At 40.9% G+C, this 19822-nt stretch overlaps 1 protein-coding gene across 1 annotated transcript in view; it reads right to left on the bottom strand.

The window, feature by feature from the left end:
- Positions 1-19822, bottom strand: part of LOC124616766 (basic salivary proline-rich protein 1-like) — a 270539-nt gene that overhangs the window by 71257 nt on the left and 179460 nt on the right. The gene's annotated exons all lie outside the window — the stretch shown is intronic.

The following is a 19822-nucleotide window of genomic DNA, read 5'->3' as shown; positions in this document are numbered from 1 at the left end:
ACCTGTAAATATTACAAATTTAAATGTAATTCATGTACATAATTTTACTGTTTATTGACTGAGGATCATTAAAATTAATGAAACTCAAGTTTTTCTAATTACATTTGTGTAATGTGTTTACCTGACATGTTCCACACCCAGGAGGTTTCCCTCTTTTATGGGTATGTGGAATGAATAATTAATCTAATCTAATCTAATTATCAGTAAGCCCAATTATCTATACTAGTGTAGCCTGTGGTCGAAATTAGACCTGTTGCGTCATTGTACCTGAACTGTCTTATATCTTAAAGTGCCTTAAATTTTAGCTGCACAGCTGATACGTAGCAAATGCTGCATTGTAGTTCCGTATATTCTTGAAATAATTCTTTGATTTCTCTTTATTTGTTCGATCATTTGAAGCAAGTCTTTGATACCCTGCCTTGCAAAAATAGATTTTGTGTTAATGGCGGCAAATTAACTATTCCCTTGTGATATCACAACGTGAATGTCGTTGTATCTCGTAAAGTGATCTCAGACGCAAGATGATTTGCGTTACAAATTCTGCTTTGGAAATTCATCAGACTTCAATTACAGTTCTCAAAATTAGCGGGAATTATGTTCAGTGCACATTTAAATCCACCTCTCAGAACGACAATAGAATTATCGTTATCAACATCTGCATTAATCCTATTACTTTCGCTATACAAAAATTATGTCTCTCTAGCTCTTCGTCTTTCAGTCCGACATAGTTATGTTCTTTTTTGAGGCACACCCTAAAACAAATGTAGTTTAGAATAAGGGACATTGTATCAACTCAAAATGAAGTAACTAAAAATTAGGAGCACAATAAATCTTGTGGTGACGCAAACGTCAACCCAAGCATACAATGGTAATTCTCTAGGCCAGCTGTTGCTAGTATCTCTGAGCGGTGATGTGGCACAAACAGAACGTTGCAGGGATTCCTTTACTTGCTCTTGGATCGCAGGTGGACACACGGAGGGGTTACCTTGACGACATGTATGGCGTGCCATCACGTTGCCATGCAATCTAGCATTTGGCCACAGTCACACCCGAATTTCCCTTGAATCTGCATATTGGACGATCCTAATAGCCCGCCAAATGGGGACCCACAACGGGCACGCTTTAAGACTCTGTCAGTTGCTGATAACGCTGTCTCATATGAAAAAGGAAGGAAGATTAGAGTTTAATGGCATGTCGACAGCGAGATCGTAGACGGAGCACAAGTTCGGGAAGGGAAAAGACCTAACCGGTTTCAAAGAGACCATCCCGGCATTTTCTTGGAGCGATTGAGGAGAATCACGGAAAATTGAAATCTAAATGGCCGAACGGAAAGTTGAACCATCTTCCTCCTGAATGCGAGTGCAGTGTGCTAACCACAGCGCCACGTCGCTCGGTGTGAGATGAGTACGCATCGTCTCCGTATCCTTCGCATACACAGTAACGGGCCTAACAACACCAAATATCAGCAACACTAATGCAGTCTGGCGGTCATTTTACTCGTTGCAGAGAATTGCAGCTCTAATCGTTTTCATAGTCGCCCATGGTGTGGACGCATTCGAAGTTATACTGACGCCCGACCATGTCTTCTGCTTGACATTCTCGTCAGACAGTATAGATTGAGCCCACAAATTCCGACCAAGTTTTATGTGGGCGGGGGGGGGGGGGGCTTTCCTTTGTTCTCGAGTAAATACCATGACACGTAAGCCCCTCCTAAATACTTATCCCCAACTGGAAATTCCCCAATGTAGCACCAACAGCGCGCCTGGTGGCTAAAGTTCTGCACCACACAAATAATAGAAATAATACGTCAGGTTAAATCAACGAATGAAAAAAATTATTCTAAAATCATAGATGTTTATGTTGATATCAACCTGAATTGGATGTCACAAGCTTCAGATCTGAAACACCTACGCTTTACAGTTGCTGCATTACGGATAATAGCACACTGTGGACGTAAAACTGTCAAAAAGTGTACATACTTTTTCTCTTTCCATTTACTGATGTCTGATGGCGTCTTATTGACCTATAAGAACACGAGTTGTAGAAACTGTTAGTTGCATAGAAGCGTTTAATAAGAGGTGGACCCCTCGAGGAGGTCCAGTAGCACTCTCTTCCCTTTCACTAATTCCTTTTTCTTTCTTCTTCTTCTCTGAGTCGTTCGTCTTTTGAATGGTACGATGTGACCTGCCTCTGTCTTGTCCCCACTTCATCGTCTCACCATACGTCCTCAATTATTTGTTGATTGTATTCCAATTTCTGTATTCCTCTAGAGTTTTTACTTTCTATAGCTTCCTCCAATTTGTTCCCTGATGTCTCAACATACGTTCAGTCATCCTCTTTCTCTTGCTTGTCAGCTATTACCGTGTGTTCTTTTCTTCGCCGATTCTACGGAGAACATCCTCATTCCTTTTATAATCAGTCTATCTAATTTTCAACTTTCTTCTGTAGCAACACGTCTCAGAAGTGACACTTTTCCCACAGTCCATGATTCAGTAACGCACAACGCTGTGCTCCAAACGCACATATTCAGAAATTTCGTCCTCAAGGCCGATGATTCTAGACTTGTTTTGGCCAAGAATACACTCTTCGATTTTTATGTGTTTCGTCCATCATGTATTATTCCAAGTTACCAGTATTCATTAATTTCATCTGCTTTGTGGTCCCCAGTAGCGGTATTAAGATTATGGCTAGTCTCATTCCGGAAACTCCTTATTACTGTGGTCGTTCTACGTTTTATACTGAATCCATATTCTGTACTCATAAGACTGGTCGTTCCATTCAATACGTCCTGTCTTAATTCTTTACTTTTACTGAGGGTGACAACATAATCGATGAAAGTAGTATATGAAAGAGTTCCGGCTCAAAGATCGTATTGATTAAGAATGCCAAGATTTCAATTTCACCACATCACCCGATCAAAAATTTATCTATACCTCAAAAAGAGAAATTTTCATTTAATTAAAAAATAAATTATTCAATTAAATATTGATACTCAAAAAATTGAATTAAAAAAATTTAAGAGCCTCGATTTGGGGCCTTTAAAATAAATGAAAAATCTAAAATTTATTCTAATTCAATAACATTAATTCGGACCATCTTTATTTTGTCTTTTACCGCGATAAATAAAGTGTCATCCAATAATTTTCTCTGATTTATCATCGTTTTCTGAAAGGATTTTAGTATAACGATTTGGAAGAGTAATTTTAAATTTGTCATCTAAAAGTAATAAAACTTTTTCACCATATTTAATTCAGAAAATTTCAGCTTTTGAAATGATGTAAGATTTATGTTTTTTCATTCCTGCACAACCATTGATATTTGTTAACTTCGGTTAATAGATCTTCAGTGCTACCATTCATGTTTTGTGTTGCTTTTATTTATAGAGAAGAAAATATAAGTTCTCAAAACTTAAAATGTGAAGAGAAGAGAAGAGAAGAGAAGAGAAGAGAAGGGGACAATATTTTAGATTTATATGGTGCGTTTTTGTTAATAGTAGCACCCATGTCATGTAATGTAATACGTGGTGCCAAATAAAATAACGTGGTACATGTTGTCATGTCGTGCAACATGACACATACCACCATGTCATTCAACATGCCATTTGTCATGTCGTAGAATACGCCACAATGTGTCATTAAAATTTAAGATGGATGCATCCCCGCTCTGGGATACTTATTAATGTAGATGGACAGCAGCTCTCGGGTACTTCATATGGTAGACCCATCCCACTCTTTTATTTATAGATTTGTTTGTTCTTAACATCCCTCACCATACAGCCAGCAGGGAACGGGTTTGGAGAGAAATGTTCTCCTAGGAGAAAGCACCAATCCCTCAACCACCCAGAAAAAGAAATTGTCTTAGCGTCCCTCCAGAAACAAATCCACGCCTGGAAATTCTATCCCCCAAGAAAATCTTTCTAAGCTGTTACGAGTGTGCTTTTCAGCCATATGATATATGATATTATATATTGTTTGCTACGGCTGGGGAATCTTCTGGATTTTGGGCACAGGGTCAGGGGTTTTAAATTGCAAGATATAGGTGTATCAACACTGCACAGCTTAGAGAGCTCACTACGCTGGGGAAGGAGGGTTAAGTCGTATAAAAATTCAAACATGTCAAAGTTTTTTGATTCAGATGTCTTTGAAGTTCCCAAGTAAGTCGAATAGGTAGTTCCGTCTTGTTGCATCCCTATCTCTGCCCAGTTTCCATACTGGTTCCCAGTGTTTACTCTACAATATAGCTTGAAAACCAACGTAGATTTTTGTTGACTCGGAGGCGATTGATATGGTATAGTTCTTTTGTTTTATTGTCTTTCGAACCATGTTACTTGAGTTGGGCACCTTTAGTCTTGCGCCTCTACGGTTACCTGCCTGCTACGGTTGAATCTGCCCAGTATAGCATACTGGACCTTCAGATAACACAAGCTTCATCACCACTTCAAGGTTACATGACCACGTGAGCGTTTTTGTTTTATTTTTCATATTTTTAATTGTTTTAATATTTTGTTATTTTGTTTTAATTTTTAACATTTTGTTTAACTTTTTTATTGTTTTGTAATGTTTGTTTTAGAGTTACACATTTTATTCGTGTATGCATGACAGTGTAAGCACAAACATACGAATAACAGCCATAAATACTTAACACAGTGCACAGAATAACAGCAATCTTAAATATGAAACCGAACGAAATATTAAATACTCTGCGAAGTTTATGATAATAATGTATGCGAACAGCTTATATTACATTGATAAACTAACGATACGACCACATTACATAAATAAATTTATGATGCGAAGAAAAATGTAGGATGCTTATACGAAAAAAAGACGTGGTCAGTTGGTTTAAGTGAAATAATAGCATTGAAACTTAGGAAGATGGGCTAATCTCTCGGTGTCCACATACTGCTGTTAAAAAAGTTTGCTTGTCAAGCGGCGTCTGGACGGCAAAAAGCTTACAGCTAATTTAACAGCAAGACCAGACTGTACATTATTGTGCTATTTAAAAGTTCGCACGTAAATCTCCAACGATGAATGACTTCTGCAAACGCTTCTTATAATTACCGGAGGTATATTTTTTTATTATCATCTGTGTCGCTGTAAACTTTCTCAGCACGCGCGATTCGCACAAAACCGAACTTTGCGTTCATTATATGTGCAACGTAAGATCGCTGTATCGTGGCAACGGATAAAGATTTCACAGAACAACTGGACAACGATTAATTACATGCATTTGTCTACCTGCTTACAAAATATGCCTCGATTCGCACAAGACTGAAACATAGAAGTGGTACCCGTAAAAAAACTCACAAAAACCTGTTTATGCACGCAAAATCCGAATGAAGCTGGATTTTTGAAAGCTTGTCTTCAATTTTATATTGAGAAAGCACTTTTTGTTTATTTAATTCAGTTTAAACCGTTTTCGCTCATTCATTTAACGTAAGAACGAATTTTACTTGCTACACCTAGCTCAACTTTAAATCGTAGTACGTATTTCGACGACGAAAAAGTTTCGTTTTCACTCATCATTTATCTACCATCGTGCAAAGTTTTAACCGATTCATTCAAGTTTAAAATATAGAAGTAGCACACACCAAAGACCTCACAGAAAAACGTGTTTTTTTGCATGTAAAATCCAAATGAAGCAAAATTTTTTCAAACATTTAAAACTTAGACCAAGTCCAAAATTTTTGCATGTAAAATCAGAACGAGGGTTTTTGCACGAAAAAAAAAAAAAAAAACGAACGGCGCTCATGCAAATGGTGCCATTAGTTGGGCATTAATTTCAGTCCAATTAAAATCTTTTATAAAAGGAATTAATCGATTCGCACAATATTCCTAGGCGCCAGACCCGGTTGGTTGTTCAAACCTTGCTTAATGTACTGTAACACAGCTACAGTAAGAAAGATATTCAGATGGCTACACAAACGGCCGCTGGTCCGTTAAACCAAAAACCCTTTATCCCGTTCTGTAAGGGTTATACCCTTTTCCCTGTTGTTTAATCTTATTTTTCTCAGTACTTAAATCACGTTGAACATTTTACGTTGTCGAATACTTTTTTCAGGTTGACAAATCCTTCTTTTTTATTTTTAAAGCTGATTTACTTTTCTTAAATCTTGCTTCCATTAGCAGGCACACAGCGGAACTGCCTCTCTGGTGTATACAACTTCCCAAAAGCGAAACTGACAGAGATGTAACTCATTAGCAGACCATAATACCTATCATTTCTGACCCAGACGAAATTTAAGGGCATTGGTATACTGGAAACCCATCGGAAACGTGTATCCCAAGTATATGACAAATACGAAGGCAATCAAGTGCGTTCGCGTGAATTCGTAATCCTTTGACAAGGAGGCTGAAGGATGCGTAGGAATAGGTGGTAACCACACTGAGCACCACCTACAGGGGCAACAGACAGAAGTCTATCGTAGAACAGAATATCTAGAGATATGTTTACAGGTTTTTTCCTTATTTTTAAGTACTTCTATCTCCTTCGAGAACATGGTACACTCCATTTTTTAAATGCAATATCCTGTACAACGCTACAAGTGGAAACGACTTACTTTATCCTTCATGTAGCCTTACTGTGCCAAAGAAAGAAGTAGTGTCTTCAACCATACAGATATTTGCTACTTACCCAGTGATGTGAAACATCTAATAGCTGATGGTTAAGTTCATACTCAAACTGAAATCACATGTATTTGAAAACTTCAACTATTTGAAAACATCGACTCTACAGAAGCTTTTTCAGAATGGGCAATGGTGTAATGTGTACGTGAGTATGTGTATGTGTTAAAAAGATTGCACATGGAGTTCACTACAAATTACAGTAAGGAAAAAAAAAATTGTACTACCTATATGTTAATGTAGAAAACAATCAAGCAAGTGGTAAACATTGATCCCTCTTTCTGGTAGCTGTAAGTCATCCTTATGGAACTACATATCATGAGATGTTATAAGAAGAATATTTAGAATATTTGTTACGTATCAGTTGTAAACCAGTTCCACTATTTACTGGTTGGCTTAGATGTTTTGGAACTCTTTCTCAGTAACATTGGCATCATCAGACGTACCACTTTTAAGTGTGCTCCAATCACTAAGGTAAATAATTTATCTAGGTCAAGATCTAGAGTGAATCAAGTGCTGAACCATGCGAGGAACCATTAAATATAATGCTTTTTCACTCAGAATTTAATTTCATTCGCATGTTATCTTTCGCTAATGTGACTCTGTTTTCTGTTGCTAAAATATGTCTCTATGGATGCACGGCGGATGTTTCATAACTATTTAGTTGCACCAGTACAGTTTCAGAGTCTACACATTCGAAGGCCATGGAAAATATACAGGAGGCGGCAAAAGGGCCTTGGTTCTTCGTTAGTTCTACCAGATCTGAGTTTTTGAGATCATGTATTGCTTTCATAGTAGAAAATCCTTTATGAGAAACAAAATGATCAGCTGTGCTTTCCAACAATAAAGCCCATAGGTCAGTTTTGTAGAGGTTTATCGACGAAGGAGAAAGAACAATAACCGAGTTTTCTCACTATCATAGCTCCTTTCATAAAAATAAGCAAGCTATCATTCAAAAAAATTAGCTGTTTACCATTTGTGGACGTTCTGGTTAGACGGAAGAATGATGGAACTTTCTCATCCTCCGATATAAAGCGATGGCCTACAGAAAATTTTCGATTGGTATAGTTTCCGTAAGGAGCTTGCGCTACTATGCATAGTATTCAGGGAAAATACATGTTCCATTTGACAGATTAACGGCGCACTTTAGTTGACGCCGAAAGCCAGCCGTTGGGTACGAATGATATTATTGCAACCAAAACCAGACATTCTGTGACGAGGGAAATATGAAATGTTATTGCAGTAGCCTGGGTCTTCAAGACACGTAGCCAAACTCTTCAGACAACGTGCACCACTGATAAAAGGGAAATTAGGGCCTAACATTCCGTCGGCGTCGAGGTCATTAGAGACACTGCACGTACTTAGGCTGGAGGACGATGGCGAAAGAAATCTGCAGCCTTACTTCCAAAAGATTAACCCCAGAATTTGTATTAACTGATGTAAGAAAATCACAGACAATCTTCCTATCACTTAGCCCCGAATCAAGCCGCTATGAACACACTGTCTTCGCTTGTAGATTGCATCCGTGACAGCAGGAGCTTACGCTCAGGACTCGAGTTCCTATGGGAAGAAGTTCCAATTATTTGATGGATGTATCGCGATCCCTGTCTCCCTTTACAGTTTTTACCATGTTTAGTTCATTCTGGTACCTTGGAAGTTGTTCCCTGATATCTTAACGCATATCCTGTTATCCTGTCCCTTTTTCTTTGCAGTGTTTTCCGTATATTCCTTTCCCCTCCGACTCTGCGTAGAACCTTCTCATTCAATACCTTACCACTCCACGTAATTCTGAACATTCTTCTGCAGCGCCCCATCTCAGATGTTTCTACTCTCTTCCGTTCCGATTTTCTCACAGGCCACGTTTCACCTCCATAGAATGCTATGCTCCAAATTTACACGTACATTCTCAAAAATTTCTTTCTCAAATTCAAGCCTATATTTGGTACTAGCTGACTTCTCTTAGTAGGGAATGCCTATTGGCGAGTGCCAGTCTGCTTTTTGTATCCTCCTTGATCCGTCCATCATGGGTTATTTTGCTGGCTAGGTACCAGAGTTACTTAACTTCATTTACTTCGTGATCACCAATTCTGAAGTTAAGTTTATCGCTGCTCTTATTTGTGCTATTCTCATTACTTTCGTCTTTCTTGGATATATTCTCAATTCATATTCTGTAGTAATTCCATTCAATAATTCCTGTAATTCTTCTTAGTTTTCACTGGGGATAACAATGTCATCAGCAAATCTTATCACTGGTAATCTTTCACCATGAATTTGATCCTGCTCTTGAACCTTTCTTTTATTTCCCTCGTTGTTTCTTCTATGTATATATTGAACAGTAGGGGCGAGAAACTACATGCCTTACATTCTTCTCAATCCGTTCACATTGTACTTCCACTCTTATAGTTCCCTCTTGGTTTCTGTACATACTGCATATTACCCTTCTTTCCCTGTAGCTTGCCCCTATTTTTCTCAGAGTTTAGAACTTCTTGCAGCGTTTTCCATGGTCGAAAGCTTTTTCGAGGTCGAAAAATCCTATGAACGTGTCTTGATTTTTCTTCAGTCTCGCTTGCATTAGCAAACGCAACATCAGAAATGCTTGTCTGGTGTTCTTACTTTTACTAAAGCCAAACTGCTCATCGTCTAACAGCACCTAAATTTTCTGTTTCATTCTTCTAATACTGTTCTTGTCAGCAACTTGAATGCATGAGCTATTATGCCGATTGTGTGATAATTCTCGAACTTGTGAGCTCTTGCATTCTTCTGAATTGTGTGTATGAGGAAGATTTAACCTTTCTTAAGTCCTGTGTCTTACCTTCCTTCTCACAGAAGGTTCGCCTTATATAAAACTCTGCTGCTGCCAGTATTCCAATACGCTGCTATTGTATGGGGCATCTCAGCAGAACGGAACCTGTTGATAATGCAGACAGCGAAAAATAGCGCCTTAAAACGTATACTGGAAGTACCTTCTTGGCAACCTAATAGAACAATTCACGAAATGGCTGGGAAGTTACTCCTCAGCGAGTGCTTCAATAACTCGGCGCGACAGTTCTAAGAAAATACTGGCCTCGCTAGCAACGCAAAAATTCGCGCTCTGGGCCACAAGGTCCGTCTGCGTGAGACAGCGAAATGGCCCGACCTGCTGACCACTTAACAGCGATACTGCACTACCTGCCCAGCACGAAACGACGGCGCCAGCTACTAACAGTTAATGCGCGCCACGTCCGTTACGCTTAAGGTTCCACAGCTGTTGTTACGATTGGAGGAACAGCACGAAGCGCATGACCTCCGCCTACACCTGGAAGTTCGTCATTTCCAGTTACGTTAGCTACTTCTAAGGCGGTACAATAATAATATTTTCGAACTTCCAGATTTCCGGGGCAATTGTAGGCAGAAACTTGTGTTAATCATTGTAACGGAAAACAGCCAAAATTATGCTACAGGACAGAAAACTAAAAATACGGTCAAGTACAATACCGATGTTATCAAATTATTATGGTATACGCACCCGATTATCAAAAAGGCAAAATAACATACACATGCGAGTAACAAAGCGCAAATCAGGAATTACAGACACACAGATAACTGTCAGCATATTCCTCCCCCTGCCGTAAGGGAACCTTGGGAAGGGGGCGCCCTATCTACTTACAGTAAACATCTTTTGTATTCAGAATGAGATTTTCACTCTGCAGCGGAGTGCGCAGTGATATGAAACTTCCTGGCAGATTAAAACTGTGTGCCAGACCGAGACTCGAACTCGTGACCTTTGCCTTTCGCGGGCAAGTGCTCTACCATCTGAGCTACAAAAGCACGACTCACGCCCCGTCCTCACAGATTTACTTCCGCCCATACCTCGTCTCATACTTTTCAAACTTCACAGGAGCTCTCCTGCGAACCTTGCAGAACTAGCTCTCCTGGAAGAAAGGATATTGCGGACACATGGCTTAGCCACAGTCTGGGGGATGTTTCCAGAATGAGATTCTCACTTTGCAGCGGAGTGTGCGCAGATATGAAACTTCCTGGCAGATTAATAAACTGTCTGCCGGACCTACACTCGAACTCACAGCCTTTGCGTTTCGCGTGCAAGTGCTCTACCATCTGAGCTACCAAGGCACGACTCATGCCCCGTCCTCACAACTTTACTTCTGCCAGTACCTCGTCTCCTACCTTCCAAACTTCACAGAAGCTCTCCTGCGAACCTTACGGAACTAGCACTCCTGGAAGAAAGGATACTGCGGAGACATGACATAGCTACAGCCTAGGGGATGTTTCCAGAATGAGGTTTTCACTCTGCAGCGGAGTGTGCGCTGATATGAAACTTCCTGGCAGATTAGAACTGTGTGTCAGACCGAGACTCGAACTCGGGACCTTTGCCTTTCGCGGGCAAGTGCTCTACCATCTGAGATACCCAAGCATGACTCACGCCCCGTCCTCACAGCTTTACTTCCGCCAGTACATCGTCTCCTACTTGCTGGAAACATCCCCCAGGCTGTGGCTAAGCCATCTCTCCGCAATATCCTTTCTTTCAGGAATGCTAGTTCTGCAAGGTTCGCAGGAGAGCTTCTGTGAAGTTTGGAAAGTAGGAGACGAGGTATGGCGCAAGTAAAGCTGTGAGGAGGGGGGCGTGAGTCGTGCTTGGGTAGCTCAGATGGTACAGCACTTCCCCGCGAGAAGCAGATTAGATTAGATTAGATTAGTAATTGTTCCATAGATCATGAATACGACACTTCATAAAGATGTGGAACGTGTCAGGTTAATAAAAGGTGTCTATACAAGATATTACATTACACAGAATATTACATGACACTTAATATTTTTAATGTTTTGTGGGGGTTGGGGAAATTACCCACTTACTATATCCAAAAATTCATCTAATAAGTAGAAGGAGTTGCCATTAAGAAATTCTTTTAATTTCCTTTAAAATGCTATATGGCTATCTGTCAGACTTTTGATGCTATTAGGTAAGTGACGAAAGACTTTTGTGGCAGCATAATTTACCCCCTTCTGAGCTAGAGTTAGATTTAACCTTGAGTAGTGAAGTTCATCCTTTCTCCTAGTGTTGTAGCCACGTACACTGCTATTACTTTTGAATTCGTTCGGCTTGTTAATAACAAATTTGGTAAGTGAATATATTGTGAGGCTACATTGAAGATTTCTAGCTCTTTAAATAAATGTCTTCAGGATGATCTTGGATGAGCTCCAGCAATTATTCTGATTACACGCTTTTGTGCAATGAACACTCTTTTACTCAATGATGCGTTACCCCAGAATATGATGTCATACGAAAGCAGAGAATGAAAATAGGCGTGGTAAGCTAATTTACGCAGATGTATATCGCCAAAATTTGCAATGACCCTAATAGCATAAGTAGCTGAACTCAAACGTTTCAGCAGATCCTCAGTGTCTTTTTTCCAGTTCAACCCCTCATCAATGCATACACCTAGAAATTTTGAATATTCTACCTTAGCTACCGATTTCTGATCGAAGTCTATATTTATTAATGTCATTCCATTTACTGTGTGGAACTGTATATACTGTGTTTTGTCAAAGTTCAATGAGAGCCCATTTGCAGAAAACCACTTAATGATTTTCTGAAAAACATCATTTACAATTTCACCAGTTAATTCTTGACTGTTGGGTGTGATAGCTATACTTGTATCATCGGCAAAAAGTACCAGCTTTGCATCTTCGTGAATATAGAATGGCAAGTCATTAATATATATTAAGAAGAGCAGAGGGCCCAAGAGCGAACCTTGCGGCGCCCCATTCTTGATTGTTCCCCAGTTTGAGAAATCACCAGTTTTTTTGCATATTATGTGAACTGTTTATTTCAACTTTCTGCAGTCATCCAGTTAGGTATGATATAAACCATTTGACCCATGTCCCATTCATACCACAGTACTTGAGCTTATCTAGAAGTATTCCATGATTTACACAATCAAAAGCCTTTGATAGATCACAAAAGATCCCAACGGGTGACATCCGGTTATTCAGAGCAAAGGTCCCGAGTTCGTGTCTTGGTCCGGCACACGGTTTTAATCTGCCAGGAGGTTTCATCTTTTGTATTTATCTCAATATTCCCTAGTCATAAAAAATACAACGACGCAAAACTAGTCATCAAGTAAATAAACCTGAAATTGACAAATTCACATGGTTTTCCATTTTATTGAATAATGTTTTCACATATGTGGTATGAATGTCCGAAAGAACGGAGACCACATAATATATCATTACGGCGATGTCGGCCGATGATTCCTTCAGTGCAACGCAACCCGAGCTCGAACTCTTGGTATAAGTTGAGATTTGGATCTGACGGGAGACGTGATGGGGTAGTCCGTGTAGTTGCGGTGACCACTGTGTCCAGGATGCCTTAGTGATCAGCGCATCTGCCTAGCGAGAAGAATACCTGGGTTCGAGTCCCGGTCTGATACAAACTTTCTTCTTGCTCATTTGTATACACTGCAGAGCCAAGAAACAGGTACACTTGCCCAATATCGCGTAGGGCCCACGCGAGCACTCAGAAGAGCCGCAACATGGCGTGGATGAACTCGATTAATGTCTGAAATAGTGCTGGACGGAATGAGAGCATGAATCCTGCAGGGCTGTCCATAAATCCGCAAGAATACGAGGGGGTGAAGATATCTTCTGAACAGCACGTTGCATGGCATCCCTGATATGTTCAATAATGTTCACGTCTGTGGAGTTTGATGTCCAGAGGAAGTGTTTAAACTGAGAAGAGCGTTTCTGGAGCCACTCTTTAGCAATTCCGGACGTGTAAGGTGTCGCACTGTCCTGCTGGAATTTCCGAAGTCCGTCGGAATGCAGAATGGATATGAATGGAAGCAAGTGTTCAGACTGGATGCTTACGTACGTGTCGTATCAGGGGTCGCAATCACTCCAGCTGCACACGTCTCACACTATAACATCGCCTCCACCAGCTTGAACAGTCCCCTGCTGATACGCAGGTTCCATGGCTCCGAAAGCCCATTTCGATGATGTTTCTTTTGTTTCTTTGAATAGTTCGCACGCTGACACTTGTTGATGGCCTAGCATTGAAATTTGCAGCAATTTGAGGGAGGGTTGCACTTCTGTCACGTTGAACGATTCTCTTCACTCGTCGCTGGTCCCGTTCTTGCAGGATATTTTTCCGACCGCAGCTATGTCGGAGATTTGATGTTTCACAGAATAGGTGATATTCACGGTGTACTTGTGAAATGGTCGTACGGGAAAACACCCCACTTCATCGCTACCTCGGAGATGCTATGCCCCACCACTCGTGCGCTTTCATATCTGCTTTCAGTACATATACAATGATAACATCCTATAAACGGCAGCTTGAAGAATTTTAGCTAGTAACTCAATTTCTCCAGAAAAGTGAGGGAGAACAGTTCTTTTTTAAGTGAACCCGACTCTGTCTTTCGACAACGTTTAGATATACAGAGACACCAGTGAAACTTTCAGGAAGATCCCAGCAGAGATTCAAAATGATTCAAATGGCTCTAAGCACTATGGGGCTGAACATCTGAGGTCATCAGTCCCCTAGAACTTAGAACTACTTAAACCTATCTAACCTAAGGACAGCGCACACATCCATGTCCGAGGCAGGATTCGAATCTGCGACCGTAACAGCAGCAGCGCGATTCCGGACTGAACCGCCTAAAACCGCTCGACCACAGCGGTCAGCGCAGCAAAGGAAATATCGAGATTTGAAGAGGTTTCATGAGGAATATGACATCATGTAATGGCTCAAAAGATGTTACCATCAGCATATATGAGAATGGGACAAGCATCGTTTTACGAAACCCGCCCAGAACGCCACACACCGTGACGAGACCTAGGCGGCCACACAAGACCAAAAACAAAGGATGAGTCGAGAAGTAATCAGTGAATATTAAATCTCGGGGCACTCTGTGGACCTTGAGAAGGAACAGACCGCTTCTATATCCATAATTTGCATTATCTGGTTCAAATGGCTCTGAGCACTATGGGAATCAACTGCTGTGGACATCAGTCCCCTAGAACTTAGAACTACTTAAACCTAACTAACCTAAGGACACCACATGCATCCATGCCCGGGGCAGGATTCGAACCTGCGACCGTAGCAGTCGCATGGTTCCGGACTGCGCGCCTAGAACCGCGAGACCACCGTGGCCGGCGCATTTTCTGGGAGTACGCATTAGGAGTGATTTAAAATGGAATGATCGTCGGTAAAGCAGATGCCAGACTGAGATTCATTGGAAGAATCCTAAGGAAATGCAATCCGAAAAAAAGGAAGTAGGTTACAGTACGCTTGTTCGCCCACTGCTTGAATACTGCTCAGCGGTGTGGGATCCGTACCAGATGGGGTTGATATAGGAGATAGAGAAGATCCAACGGAGAGCAGCGCGCTTCGTTACAGGATCAATTAGTAATCACGAAAGCGTTACGGAGATGATAGATAAACTCCAGTGGAAGACTCTGCAGGAGAGACGCTCAGTAGCTCGGTACGGGCTTTTGTTAAAGTTTCGAGAACATACCTTCACCGAAGAGTCCAGCAGTATATTGCTCCCTCCTACGTATATCCCGCGAAGAGACCATGAGGATAAAACCAGACAGATTAGAGCCCACACAGAAGCATACCGACAATCCTTCTTTCCACGAACAATACGAGACTGGAATGGAAGGGAGAACCGATAGACGTACTCAGGGTACCCTCCGCCACACACCGTCAGGTGGCTTGCGGAGTATGGATTTAGATGTAGATGAATTTTATCTTGAATTACCTATAAATTTAATTTCTGATCAGAGCATTAAAGTAACTACGGAGAAGAAAGAAACCTTATGAATAATAAATTCCCAAAGAATAGAGGAACGAGAATCTGTAAATAAATTTCGGCTGCCGTCATTTAGAGAAAAATAGGGGAAAGTGCCGCTTATCGTATACCGTTTTTAATTAAATTATGGAATATATGCTCTGCTATTACTAAGGAATATTTAAATACTACTCTCGCAAAAAAAAATTGTTCCCAACATTTTCTCATTCAGTAAGAGTATGGCAAAGAATTAAAATAAGTAAATTTTATCTCCAGAAAACATTGTTCCTAATTTCCGGTTTTAGGGTTTCCTATTTGCGGTTTGGAAATAAAAACTAAAATTTAATTGAGTTCGTAACGTAACCTTTATTCGGACCAAACGTTTGTTTCAAAAGTGAAGAGCACTGCATAATTGTTTGTCACTCTGTAGACATTTCGGCACTAACAAGAAAAATATTCAGTCTTTTTGCTACAGAAGTCAAATGAAAGTATCATTGTCAACACCTGCACAAAGCAACCGATGCATTGAATTCAGATCTCTTCGGAGTTATCAGTTAGTTACCCATGATTGGTAGCAGAAAGTAAATGCACTCCTCGTCCTCTTCATATTCAGGTGGTGAGTCTTTCACCAGGGCTTCATTACGGTTTGAATCTGAGACTTCTTCACCACGACCTTTCCATTTCGCGGCTCTCTAGTATTTTCGTATGAACAGCTTCGTTTTGGAAGCTCCAGAAGTTGGAGGTCTATCAGATGTATCAAATGAAGCGACTAGAGAAGTTTTTGTTGAACGTGTATCCACAGGACATGTGGCCTGTAATTAAAGAAGTGTCATGATGATCTCTCCATTGGCAAAAGATTCCGGAATAGTCCCCCATTCGGATCTCCGGGAGGGGACTGCCAAGGGAGAGGTTACCATGAGAAAAAGATTGAATAATCAACGAAAGGATAACGTTCTACGAGTCGGGGCGTGGAATGTCAGAAGCTTGAACGTGGTAGGGAAACTAGAAAAGCTGAAAAGGGAAACGCAAAGGCTCAATCAAGATATAGTAGGGGTCAGTGAAGTGAAGTGGAAGGAAGACAAGGATTTCTGGTCAGATGAGTATCGGGTAATATCAACAGCAGCAGAAAATGGTATAACAGGTGTAGGATTCGTTATGAATAGGAAGGTAGGGCAGAGGGTGTGTTACTGTGAACAGTTCAGTGACCGGGTTGTTCTAATCAGAATCGACAGCAGACCAACACCGACAACGATAGTTCAGGTATACATGCCGACGTCGCAAGTTGATGATGAACAGACAGAGAAAGTGTATGAGGATATTGAAAGGGTAATGCAATATCTAAAGGGGGACGAAAATCTAATAGTCATGGGCGACTGGAATGCAGTTGTAGGGGAAGGTGTAGAAGAAAAGGTTACAGGAGAATATGGGCTTGGGACAAGGAATGAAAGAGGAGAACGACTAATTGAGTTCTGTAACAAGTTTCAGCTAGTAATAGCGAATACCCTGTTCAAGAATCACAAGATGTGGAGGTATACTTGGAAAAGTCCGGGAGATACGGGAAGATTTCAATTAGATTACATCAAGGTCAGACAGAGATTCCGAAATCAGATACTGGATTGTAAGGTGTACCCGGGAGCAGATATAGACTCAGATCACAATATAGTAGTGATGAAGAGTAGGCTGAAGTTCAAGACATTAGCCAGGAAGAATCAATACGCAAAGAAGTGGGATACGGAAGTACTAAGGAATGACGAGATACGTTTGAAGTTCTCTAACGCTATAGATACAGCAATAAGGAATAGCGCAGTAGGCAGTACAGTTGAAGAGGAATGGACATCTCTAAAAAGGGCCATCACAGAAGTTGGGAAGGAAAACATAGGTACAAAGAAGGTAGCTGCGAAGAAACCATGGGTAACAGAAGAAATACTTCAGTTTATTGATGAAAGGAGGAAGTACAAAAATGTTCCGGGAAAATCAGGAATACAGAAATGCAAGTCGCTGAGGAATGAAATAAGCAGGAAGTGCAGAGAAGCTAAGACGAAATGGCTGCAGGAAAAATGTGAAGACATCGAAAAAGATATGATTGTCGGAAGGGCAGACTCAGCATACAGGAAAGTCAAAACAACCTTTGGTGACATTAAAAGCAACGGTGGTAACGTTAAGAGTGCAACGGGAATTCCACTGTTAAATGCAGAGGAGAGAGCAGATAGGTGGAAAGAATACTGTGAAAGCCTCTATGAGGGTGAAGATTTGTCTGATGTGATAGAAGAAGAAACAGGAGTCGATTTAGAAGAGATAGGGGATCCAGTATTAGAATCGTAATTTAAAAGAGCTATGGAGGACTTACGGTCAAATAAGGAAGAAGGGATAGATAACATTCCATCAGAATTTCTAAAATCATTGGGGGAAGTGGCAACAAAACGACTATTCACGTTGGTGTGTAGAATATATGAGTCTGGCGATATACCATCTGACTTTCGGAAAAGCATCATCCACACAATTCCGAAGACGGCAAGAGCTGACAAGTGCGAGAATTATTGCACAATCAGGTTAACAGCTCATGCATCGAAGCTGCTTACAAGAATAATATACAGAAGAATGGAAAAGAAAATTGAGAATGCGCTAGGTGACGATCAGTTTGGCTTTAGGAAAAGTAAAGGGACGAGAGAGGCAATTCTGACGTTACGGCTAATAATGGAAGCAAGGCTAAAGAAAAATCAAGACACTTTCGTAAGGTTTGTCGACTTGGAAAAAGCGTTCGACAATATAAAATGGTGCAAGCTGTTCGATATTCTGAAAAAAGTAGGGGTAAGCTATAGGGAGAGACGAGTCATATACAATATGTACAACAACCAAGAGGGAATAATAAGAGTGGACGATCAAGAACGAAGTGCTCGTATTAAGAAGGGTGTAAGACAAGGCTGTAGCCTTTCGCTCCTACTCTTCAATCTGTACATCGAGGAGGCAATGATGGAAATAAAAGAAAGGTTCGGGAGGGGAATTAAAATACAAGGTGAAAGGATATCAATGATACGATTCGCTGATGACATTGCTATCCTGAGTGAAAGTGAAGAAGAATTAAATGATCTGCTGAACGGAATGAACAGTCTAATAAGTACACAGTATGGTTTGAGAGTAAATCGGAGAAAGACGAAGGTAATGAGAAGTAGTAGAAATGAGACCAGCGAGAAACTTAACATCAGGAGTGATGGTCACGAAGTCAATGAAGTTAAGGAATTCTGCTACCTAGGCAGTAAAATAACCAATGACGGACGGAGCAAGGAGGACATCAAAAGCAGACTCGCTATGGCAAAAAAGGCATTTCTGTCCAAGAGAAATCTACTAATATCAAATACCGGCCTTAATTTGAGGAAGAAATTTCTGAGTATGTACGTCTGGAGTACAGCATTGTATGGTAGTGAAACATGGACTGTAGGAAAACCGGAACAGAAGAGAATCGAAGCAATTGAGATGTGGTGCTATAGACGAATGTTGAAAATTAGGTGGACTGATAAGGTAAGGAATGAGGAGGTTCTACGCAGAATCGGAGAGGAAAGGATGATAGGACATCTGCTAAGACATGAGGGAATGACTTTCATGGTACTAGAGGGAGCTGTAGAGGGCAAAAACTGTAGAGGAAGACAGAGACTGGAATACGTCAAGCAAATATTTGAGGACGTAGGTTGCAAGTGCTAGTCTGAGATGAAGAGGTTAGCGCAGGAAAGGAATTCGTGGCGGGCCGCATCAGACCAGTCAGTAGACTGATGACAAAGAAAAAAAAAAGGTCTTGTACTTTTTTAAAAAGAAGATGAACACTGCTCGTTTATCTGGTCTTCTTTTTGGATTTGATGGTGGAACTCAAGAAAGAGGACTGATGTCGAAAATAGATACAGCGGTTATTTTTACTCTATTAACTGCAGTCGACAATGAACCTGCTGTAGCTTATGAGGCCTCATTAGCATTTGTTGTAGATTGTGAGGAACAGAATCCGTAGATGAAAGAGCCAGGGGTCATAAGGATGAATCCCACATTTATTGAAACCATTTGCACCCACAACTATTGTTGCGGCTCTCAAAGGTATCTCGCCCATCAATAGCCCAACGTCTTTGTCTCTTAGACACTGGAGGGGATGCACAGCTAGCTATTTTTCCATCTCTTGAAGAAGCGCTTGAATGGGTCCCTAAAAGACTCGTGAGGAGGTTGTAACCGGTGTCTTGCATGAGGTTGCTGGCAGAATAGTGTGATAACATAATCAAAAAATCCACGGGTGTACTGCTGGTCTACAGTGTCCAACGGGCACAATATTTCGGCGATCGTACATGTCGCCATCATCAGGTGAACTGACGGACTGAGCTCCTGTGAACGTGCCGGCACGGAGATCCATACACTATGGCTGCTCAGGGGGAACTG

Source organism: Schistocerca americana, chromosome 5, assembly GCF_021461395.2.
Source record: "Schistocerca americana isolate TAMUIC-IGC-003095 chromosome 5, iqSchAmer2.1, whole genome shotgun sequence".
In the NCBI taxonomy this organism is placed as follows: Eukaryota; Metazoa; Arthropoda; class Insecta; order Orthoptera; family Acrididae; genus Schistocerca; species Schistocerca americana.
This window is presented reverse-complemented; position numbering and strand designations above follow the sequence as displayed.